The sequence below is a fragment of the Tupaia chinensis genome, unplaced genomic scaffold (assembly GCF_000334495.1).
Source record: "Tupaia chinensis unplaced genomic scaffold, TupChi_1.0 Scaffold000644_1, whole genome shotgun sequence".
Taxonomy (NCBI): Eukaryota; Metazoa; Chordata; class Mammalia; order Scandentia; family Tupaiidae; genus Tupaia; species Tupaia belangeri.
Window position 1 is genome coordinate 6361265 of NW_006160165.1, and position 10019 is coordinate 6371283.

At 45.6% G+C, this 10019-nt stretch overlaps 1 long non-coding RNA gene across 2 annotated transcripts; it reads left to right on the forward strand.

The window, feature by feature from the left end:
• Positions 1-8: 8 nt before the first annotated feature.
• LOC102468540 (uncharacterized) lies at positions 9-9684 on the forward strand. Of its 2 annotated transcripts, none has more exons than XR_336188.1 (3): positions 9-831; positions 9230-9390; positions 9595-9684. It is a non-coding gene; the product is annotated as an uncharacterized LOC102468540 (long non-coding RNA). The 2 variants fall into 2 exon arrangements; XR_003551255.1 differs by having other exon boundaries at positions 9603-9652.
• The last annotated feature ends 335 nt before the right edge of the window (positions 9685-10019 follow it).

Here is a 10019-nt window from a genome sequence, read left to right on the forward strand (position 1 = left end):
GGGGGCTACCGGCGGAATGACGTCAGCGCCTCCGGGCACTTGTGACGTCACGGGAAGACCAGGTCCGCAGGCGCAGGCGGCGGGCACCTTGTAGACCTTGCGGGCCTTTGGGGAGTTACCGGAACGCAGCGATGACAGCCTCAGGGCGCTCCCGGGAGCTCCTGTAGGAGGAGCGTGAACGAGGCCCAGCGGACTGCGCCGAGGTCCCGGGATGGACGCCCAGCCCACAGGACTGCCCGCATCTGCAGCGTGTAGTTCTCCTGTTGCACAACTGTAGGGCCCCGATGCAGTGACCTGCCTGATGGGCCCATCTACGCTGAGAGCCATCAGACGTCCTCCCTGAGCAGTCCAGAATCTCAGAGAACCACGACCTGCCTCCGCACACAACTGGCCTAGAGATGGGCCAGCCAGCGGAGTCACAGGTGGGAGCCAGAGAGCGAGAGGAGCCGCCACAGCGCTCTGCTGTCTACACAGGCACGGTCCTGCCAGTCTGCCCCTCACTCCAGGTTCCAGCCTCTGCTGCACAGCGCCCACCCACACATTGCCCCTCTGGAAGGTTCCGTGACACCTATGGCAACGCTAAGGCTTCCTGCGGTCTCTGCAGCCCCATGAGTACAAACTGCCCTCCGCACTTGATCTCTGAGGCCCTCACTGCCTGGACTGAATCACTCATATCACTTACGCCTGTGTTAACCCCCCTGTGTGGTTTCGACTTGCTCACTGGACCCTCATACCGTCCTGGTAGGAGGAGTGATCAGTCGCGGGCAGGAAATTAGGGTGGAAATGAAGCAGCGGTAACGGGCATGCTTGGGACCAGGTGCTGGAAAATGTGTAAGTCACGGCCCTGTTAAAGGAATACCTAAGACAGACAACAAGCACCAAATAAACATGGACAGATTTCTATAGACATCCCATCAAAGAAAACACACGTGGGACCAGCAGTTAGCATAATGGCTATGTCACTGGACTCACATGTAGTCGACCACGGTTCCAGTCCCGGACCCGGTAGCTTAAACTCAAGACGGGCGCATGTGCATGCTTGCCCAAGATCCCGAGAGGAGAATGGAGGAGAAGGGATGTCGAGTGGCCTTCCCCCACTCCCCCCCCCGGGGGGGGGGATTTCTCACTTTCTATCTGTTTCTGTCTTTCTGGTGAGCACATGCAAGAAAAAAAACTCTCAAAAAACAAAACAAAAAAAAAAGCACACACATATTCTCTGGTAGATAAGCATCAGAAAAGAAGCTTGACATCATTAGTACTTATGATAATAAGTTAAAGCCATAATGACATAACACTGCACACCAACTAGACAGCTTAAGATAAAAGTCTGCGAGGTGTGGACAATGATACAGAGGGGACAAAATGCTCATATACCACTGGTGTAAGTGTATGTTGACACAACAGCTTTAGAAAACGGCCATACACCTACCACATGATACGACTTTCACTTCGACATAGTTAACAATGAGGGAGGAAAGCGTAATCATCCCTTGGTATCTGCAAGGACTTGGTTCCAAGGCCAAACCTCTCCCTGCTCAAGACCTTTATATAAACAGCATTTCTATATGACCTGTGCACATCCGTCCATATGTTTAAATCATTTCTGATTACTTATGATACCAGGTACAGTGTGAATGCTGTGTAAATAGTTGTGATGCTGTCTTGGTTTTATTTGTATTACTTTTTATTGTTGCACTTTTTTTCCTGACCATTTTCAGTCCACTGTTAGTCAAATCCACAGATGCAGAACCCACATACAAAGAACTGACTGCCCATGGTCCTAGAAGGCTTGAATGTAGATGTTCCTAACACCCGTTTGTTATAGTCCCAATCTGGAAACAGACCAAATGACTTTCAACAGGTGAATGTAGTAAACAAATTATGTTCCATAGATTGTCAGAAATAAAAAGAAATCAATTATTCCTACACACAGATACATGAACAGATTTTGTATAATTATGTGACTGAAAGGAGTCAAAAATGAGTACATGTGTGATTCTAGCTGTATACAATTTTAGAAAATGTGAGTGGTTCCTGGCAATGGCCATGAGGGCCAGGACAAGGAGTCTGAAAAAGGACAAAGAGCTCCTGGGCTAGTGTCAGTTTATTTTCTTGGATACAGTTATAATTTCATAAGTATATACATATATAAAGAGCATCAAGCAGTACACTTTTTTTCTTTGCCAGAGTAAGAAAGCACCCCTCAGAGGGAATGGTCATCTGCAATCCTTTCTCCATTTTTCCCTCCTTTCAAGATTTTAGGCATGCATCCACACGTGTCTGGCATGCTTTTCTCAGGCCACCAGATCCAGGACTTGAAGCATGCAGTCAGCCATGGGGGATCCAGCTAGCTTAACCACCATACCATCAGCTGGCCTTGAAAGAGTACTTTTTAAAAATTTTTAATAATTTGTTTATTTTGAGGACAGAATCAAGTAGAAACACCTACCATGGTATCTCTCTGGGGGAAAAAAAAGACTTAAAAAGTGGAATAAATAGCTATGCTTCTAGCAGAAGACAGGGAGACTGGTGAAGTGCAAGAAAAGGACTGGGAGCTTCAGAGTACAGAATCCAACTTGAAGAATTAATCACCTGCGCTTGGTGAAGCTCCAGGGTCCTCCTCTGCCATGCGGTGAGAATGAGTGGAATTCTCTGGAGCTCCTAATTCCAGACAACCATCTCAGACTCCGACATTCCCCACCTATAGAAGAAGAATTAAACTGTCAAAGAACTAACACCAATTGCAGGGAAGTACGCAGATGTATCACTTCAGAGAAAATTTTGGACCTCCAACCCAACCCAAGCCCTAAGAGCTTGGTGCCACCTTGGGAGCTGACCAATAAGTGGAGTGTGGGTTGTGATTAGGACTATGCAATCTGGCATTCCTACAGCCTTGTGGAAGGAAGGTCCCTGTGAGCAAGAGAAACCAGGTGAACAAATCCAGTTGGCCTTGATGAGTCACCAGGCTATGTGGAGTGCAGATGGCCCAGAGTCTCACAAATGAGTTTGCCTCTGGCCCCCTGTGGATGACTTTCCTTGGGCCACATGTAGGTCTTGAGGGTTGTCCTACTCCTGGCCATTCCACCCAGGCCATACACGACACACTTCTTGAGTCTCACACAGTGCCTCTGGCACCTCTAGTTTTGTCATGGCTACATTCAAGTTAAGAGGGTGCCATTCCCAGAAATCACAAGCAGGTACAGAAGATTTGCTTGGATCAGAAAGGCATAGCTGGCCTCTGAAGCCTCCTGGACCACCCCTCCAGAGCAGCATCCAGGTCCAGAGGGCTGATCTATCATATCCAGGTCCTGAGGGCTGCTTTGCCCATCTCAAGAAAAACAGGCACAGCACATAGACTCGGCCTGACAAGCTCACTCTCTACCTCTCCTGGGTCATCTTTCAAGTCCACATTCAGGTCATCAGAGTCACTTTGCCTCTGGGCATTTCACACAGGCCACACAGTATCTGCTTCCTACGTCTCACGGCCAGGCTTGCCTCCTGCAGTTCTTGGACAAGCTTGTCTAGACAGCACTCAGGTCCGGAGGACTGACCTTCTCCAGAAATTACAGTCAGGTTCACAAGTCCTGGTTGGATCTGAAAGGCATGGCTGGCCTCTGGTTCCTCCTGGACCTCCTAGCCAGGATGACATCTAGGTCCTGAAGGCTGCCCTGCTCCCAGAAATAATAAGCAGGCCCAGTAGCCTCTGGGGCTTATAGACTAAGCCCCAGGTCTTCTCAGGGCCACATTCAGCCCTCAGAAGCCCCCCACCCCTTGGTATTCCATGCAGGCCCCTTAGGTTTTTGGGACCTCAAAAATAGACTTGCCCCTGGCTCATGAACTTGCCAAGGCCACATTCAGGTCCTCAGAGCCAACCTGCTTCCAGAAACTGCATGCAGGCTGCAAAATTCCTGCTCGGATCTGACAGACTTGCTAGCCTCCAATCTCTCCTGGACCATTTGGCAGAGTCATAACTTGGGGCTGAGGACCACTTTACCCCCAGGCATTAGAGAATCTACTCCATAAGCTAGGAAGCAACAAGTACCCCACCAGGTACCTAAAACAGCAGAAAAACATTAGGAAAACGAAATTATTTCTCCCACAAAAAGACATGGTAACACCTCACTAACTCACTTTCTATCTGTTTCTGTCTTTCTGGTGAGCACATGCAAGAAAAAAAACTCTCAAAAAACAAAACAAAAAAAAAAGCACACACATATTCTCTGGTAGATAAGCATCAGAAAAGAAGCTTGACATCATTAGTACTTATGATAATAAGTTAAAGCCATAATGACATAACACTGCACACCAACTAGACAGCTTAAGATAAAAGTCTGCGAGGTGTGGACAATGATACAGAGGGGACAAAATGCTCATATACCACTGGTGTAAGTGTATGTTGACACAACAGCTTTAGAAAACGGCCATACACCTACCACATGATACGACTTTCACTTCGACATAGTTAACAATGAGGGAGGAAAGCGTAATCATCCCTTGGTATCTGCAAGGACTTGGTTCCAAGGCCAAACCTCTCCCTGCTCAAGTCCTTTATATAAACAGCATTTCTATATGACCTGTGCACATCCGTCCATATGTTTAAATCATTTCTGATTACTTATGATACCAGGTACAGTGTGAATGCTGTGTAAATAGTTGTGATGCTGTCTTGGTTTTATTTGTATTACTTTTTATTGTTGCACTTTTTTTCCTGACCATTTTCAGTCCACTGTTAGTCAAATCCACAGATGCAGAACCCACATACAAAGAACTGACTGCCCATGGTCCTAGAAGGCTTGAATGTAGATGTTCCTAACACCCGTTTGTTATAGTCCCAATCTGGAAACAGACCAAATGACTTTCAACAGGTGAATGTAGTAAACAAATTATGTTCCATAGATTGTCAGAAATAAAAAGAAATCAATTATTCCTACACACAGATACATGAACAGATTTTGTATAATTATGTGACTGAAAGGAGTCAAAAATGAGTACATGTGTGATTCTAGCTGTATACAATTTTAGAAAATGTGAGTGGTTCCTGGCAATGGCCATGAGGGCCAGGACAAGGAGTCTGAAAAAGGACAAAGAGCTCCTGGGCTAGTGTCAGTTTATTTTCTTGGATACAGTTATAATTTCATAAGTATATACATATATAAAGAGCATCAAGCAGTACACTTTTTTTCTTTGCCAGAGTAAGAAAGCACCCCTCAGAGGGAATGGTCATCTGCAATCCTTTCTCCATTTTTCCCTCCTTTCAAGATTTTAGGCATGCATCCACACGTGTCTGGCATGCTTTTCTCAGGCCACCAGATCCAGGACTTGAAGCATGCAGTCAGCCATGGGGGATCCAGCTAGCTTAACCACCATACCATCAGCTGGCCTTGAAAGAGTACTTTTTAAAAATTTTTAATAATTTGTTTATTTTGAGGACAGAATCAAGTAGAAACACCTACCATGGTATCTCTCTGGGGGAAAAAAAAGACTTAAAAAGTGGAATAAATAGCTATGCTTCTAGCAGAAGACAGGGAGACTGGTGAAGTGCAAGAAAAGGACTGGGAGCTTCAGAGTACAGAATCCAACTTGAAGAATTAATCACCTGCGCTTGGTGAAGCTCCAGGGTCCTCCTCTGCCATGCGGTGAGAATGAGTGGAATTCTCTGGAGCTCCTAATTCCAGACAACCATCTCAGACTCCGACATTCCCCACCTATAGAAGAAGAATTAAACTGTCAAAGAACTAACACCAATTGCAGGGAAGTACGCAGATGTATCACTTCAGAGAAAATTTTGGACCTCCAACCCAACCCAAGCCCTAAGAGCTTGGTGCCACCTTGGGAGCTGACCAATAAGTGGAGTGTGGGTTGTGATTAGGACTATGCAATCTGGCATTCCTACAGCCTTGTGGAAGGAAGGTCCCTGTGAGCAAGAGAAACCAGGTGAACAAATCCAGTTGGCCTTGATGAGTCACCAGGCTATGTGGAGTGCAGATGGCCCAGAGTCTCACAAATGAGTTTGCCTCTGGCCCCCTGTGGATGACTTTCCTTGGGCCACATGTAGGTCTTGAGGGTTGTCCTACTCCTGGCCATTCCACCCAGGCCATACACGACACACTTCTTGAGTCTCACACAGTGCCTCTGGCACCTCTAGTTTTGTCATGGCTACATTCAAGTTAAGAGGGTGCCATTCCCAGAAATCACAAGCAGGTACAGAAGATTTGCTTGGATCAGAAAGGCATAGCTGGCCTCTGAAGCCTCCTGGACCACCCCTCCAGAGCAGCATCCAGGTCCAGAGGGCTGATCTATCATATCCAGGTCCTGAGGGCTGCTTTGCCCATCTCAAGAAAAACAGGCACAGCACATAGACTCGGCCTGACAAGCTCACTCTCTACCTCTCCTGGGTCATCTTTCAAGTCCACATTCAGGTCATCAGAGTCACTTTGCCTCTGGGCATTTCACACAGGCCACACAGTATCTGCTTCCTACGTCTCACGGCCAGGCTTGCCTCCTGCAGTTCTTGGACAAGCTTGTCTAGACAGCACTCAGGTCCGGAGGACTGACCTTCTCCAGAAATTACAGTCAGGTTCACAAGTCCTGGTTGGATCTGAAAGGCATGGCTGGCCTCTGGTTCCTCCTGGACCTCCTAGCCAGGATGACATCTAGGTCCTGAAGGCTGCCCTGCTCCCAGAAATAATAAGCAGGCCCAGTAGCCTCTGGGGCTTATAGACTAAGCCCCAGGTCTTCTCAGGGCCACATTCAGCCCTCAGAAGCCCCCCACCCCTTGGTATTCCATGCAGGCCCCTTAGGTTTTTGGGACCTCAAAAATAGACTTGCCCCTGGCTCATGAACTTGCCAAGGCCACATTCAGGTCCTCAGAGCCAACCTGCTTCCAGAAACTGCATGCAGGCTGCAAAATTCCTGCTCGGATCTGACAGACTTGCTAGCCTCCAATCTCTCCTGGACCATTTGGCAGAGTCATAACTTGGGGCTGAGGACCACTTTACCCCCAGGCATTAGAGAATCTACTCCATAAGCTAGGAAGCAACAAGTACCCCACCAGGTACCTAAAACAGCAGAAAAACATTAGGAAAACGAAATTATTTCTCCCACAAAAAGACATGGTAACACCTCACTAACAATAAAATACAGGAAGTCACAGAAATGCCAGAAACAGAACTCAGAGTGTTGATCATAGCAAAGCTAGTGAGATGCAAGGGAAACAAGACAATTCCAGGAGATGAGAAAATCATTCCATGACATGAATGAGAACTTCTATAAAGATACAGATTTCTTTAAAAAGAATCAAACAGAACTTCTGGAGATGAAGAATACAATATAGGAAATAAAAAACTGTAGAAAGTTCCAATAACAGATAAGATCATAGAAGAATCTCCAAGCTTGAAGGCACAACCTTCAGTTTAGTCTAAGCCACCATAAAGAAAGAAAAATAACCAATAAAGAAAAACACTATGTGTGAAACCTGAGACACCATCAAACAAATGAACATATGCATAATAGGTAATCCAGAAGGCAAAGAGACAGGTAAGGCATGATTATTTCATGAATACAATCTGAAAAATGCTCAAGTCTAGAGAGAGACAGAAGGCACCCAGATTCGGGAAATATAAAGGACAACAAATAGAGTCAATACAAGATCTCCAAGGCATATCATAGCCAAAATTGCAAAAGTCAATAACAAAGATAATCTAAAAATGACAACTGTGAAGCACATCCAGTTACTTATAAAGGACACTTCATAAGTCTAAGACTAACCCCAGACCTCTGAGGGGGGAAAAAAGTGCAGACAAGGAGGGAACAGGGAGACCTATTCAAAATTAAGAAAGACAGACAATTTCAGTCAGAAAAATCCTTCACTATGAAAAGAGAAAACCCCCACTCACCTTTGGACTCTCAGGTTTGTTTCTTGGGACTCTGAGATGAACTTGCACTCTTCCCTGACCCATCCAGACACTCGTTGCAGCAGAGGACCTTGCCAGAAGTCGGGCTGCCTGTGGTTGTAGGGTTAAGAGCTGGGACCCGTGGCTCATCCCCTCCCCCACTTGCCTTTGGACTGTGTTTAGTATATATAACATGCCACATGATCTCTTCTTTGTTACTGAGTTGAAGCTCAGCAGTCAGTTTCAGGTCACCTGCTTTCTAGAAACAGGGAAGACTTTGGGTTGCCCAGGACCATGGCAACAGTGCAGGGTGCTGGTGAGCAATAGGGAGGCAGAGCAGAAGAGAGATTGCCAATTTCTGGCTCCTGCACACCACCTTTGAATACTCAGTGATACCTTGAATAATTTAGGAAGGAATGTATTGATCACCAGATGACTAGGAACCATCACAGAGGCACAAGAAATGTGAGCAACCAAAAAAATGCTTCTCCCCCAAGGAAAAATATCAATTCCTCATCACCCAAAGACAGCACAATGGTAGTCTAGAAATGTTGAATAAACAATTCAGAATATTTGTAGTGACCAAACTAAATGAGATGCAAGAGAAAAGAGACAAGGAGCTCCAGGATATGGAAAAGTCCTTTCATGATTTCAAAGAAGTAGCAGACACCATAAACAAAAATCAAACGATTGTTAGAGATGAAGAATGTGATTCAGTGTGCAGGGCATTGCATATGGAAGCCATCTTGAGAGCTCTGCTATCTTGAGAGCTGTCTGCCATCTTAGAAACCGTTAGGTTTCACTTCCTCATTGAACAAACTGTTTCTCAGAAATCATGTGACCAATGGGACCAGCAGTTAGCGTAACGGCTATGTCGCTGGACTCTCATGTAGTCGACTGCGGTTCATGTCCCGGACCCAGTGGCTTATACTCACGCCGGGCGCATGTGCGTGCGTGCCCAAGATCCCGAGAGGAGAATGGAGGAGAAGGGATTGCGGTGTGGCCATCCTTCCAGGGTGGTGATTACTCACTTTCTATCTCTCTTTCAGGTGAGTGCACATGCCCTATAGCAAAAACCTCTCCAAAAAAAAAAAAAAAAAAATCATGTGACCAACCATTCTCCCCGAGGGCGGTTGGGTTTCTAGGTAAAGGGAGAGATCCACCCACATCAATGATTGGCTCATACTGTTCTATCTCATTTGCATTTTGGGCAACCAATCGGTGCCCACCAACCTGTATATAAGCTCGCAATTCTTCCTTAGTAAAGGAGACTTGGTCAGCATCTTGTTTTGTCTCCACTACATGTGTTTGTCCCCTTTCTTCGCTCCCTCCCCCAGGTTACTGTTCAACTGTCCTGCGGGTTGGGACACGCGGCGCCTGAACAGGGACCTGGGTATGAGGGATCCAGTGAGGAACACCGGAATAAAGAAAGCCACCGCAGAAAACAGAAGAGGACAGGAGAGAATCATCCAGACGAGGACAGCAGAAAATCGTCCCGGTAAGTAACAAAGGTTGCTTACTCATACATAATAAGGGTGATTATGGGACAAGAAATGAGCAAACATGAGTTATTTGTTCATGGGCTTACTGAAGCCCTCAAGACACCTGGAGTTAAAATTAAGATTTAACAATTTATTTATTTATTTATTTATTTATTTCTTCCTTCCTTTCTTTCCTCTCTTATTGGAATCTAATAAATGAGATCATTAGGTTCTGGCCAACTGACCCTAAAATCGCAGCAGTCATCGCAGAAGGAGAACAAATTATGCAAAAAAAAAAAAAAAAAAACTCAGACAGATAGTGAAGATGCCATAAAAACTAAAATAGACCCTGGCACCAAAGAAGAAAAAGATTTAATTTCCTTAGACAGTGAGAAAGAAATAACAGATCTTAATAAACAATCGGATGTCAGGCCAAAACAAATTAAAAAACTGAGAATCAGTGGTGAAGTTATAAACTTCAAAAAGCCCCAGAAAAAAATTACACCCATCTCTTACAGAACTTAAAGTTCATTTAGATGACCAATTAACTGATTCTGAAGAAAAAACTTTAGAAACACAGGCCGCCAGATACATTAATCCAAAATGACCGCCTGAAGAAAGAATTTTAGAAACACAGGCCGCCAAG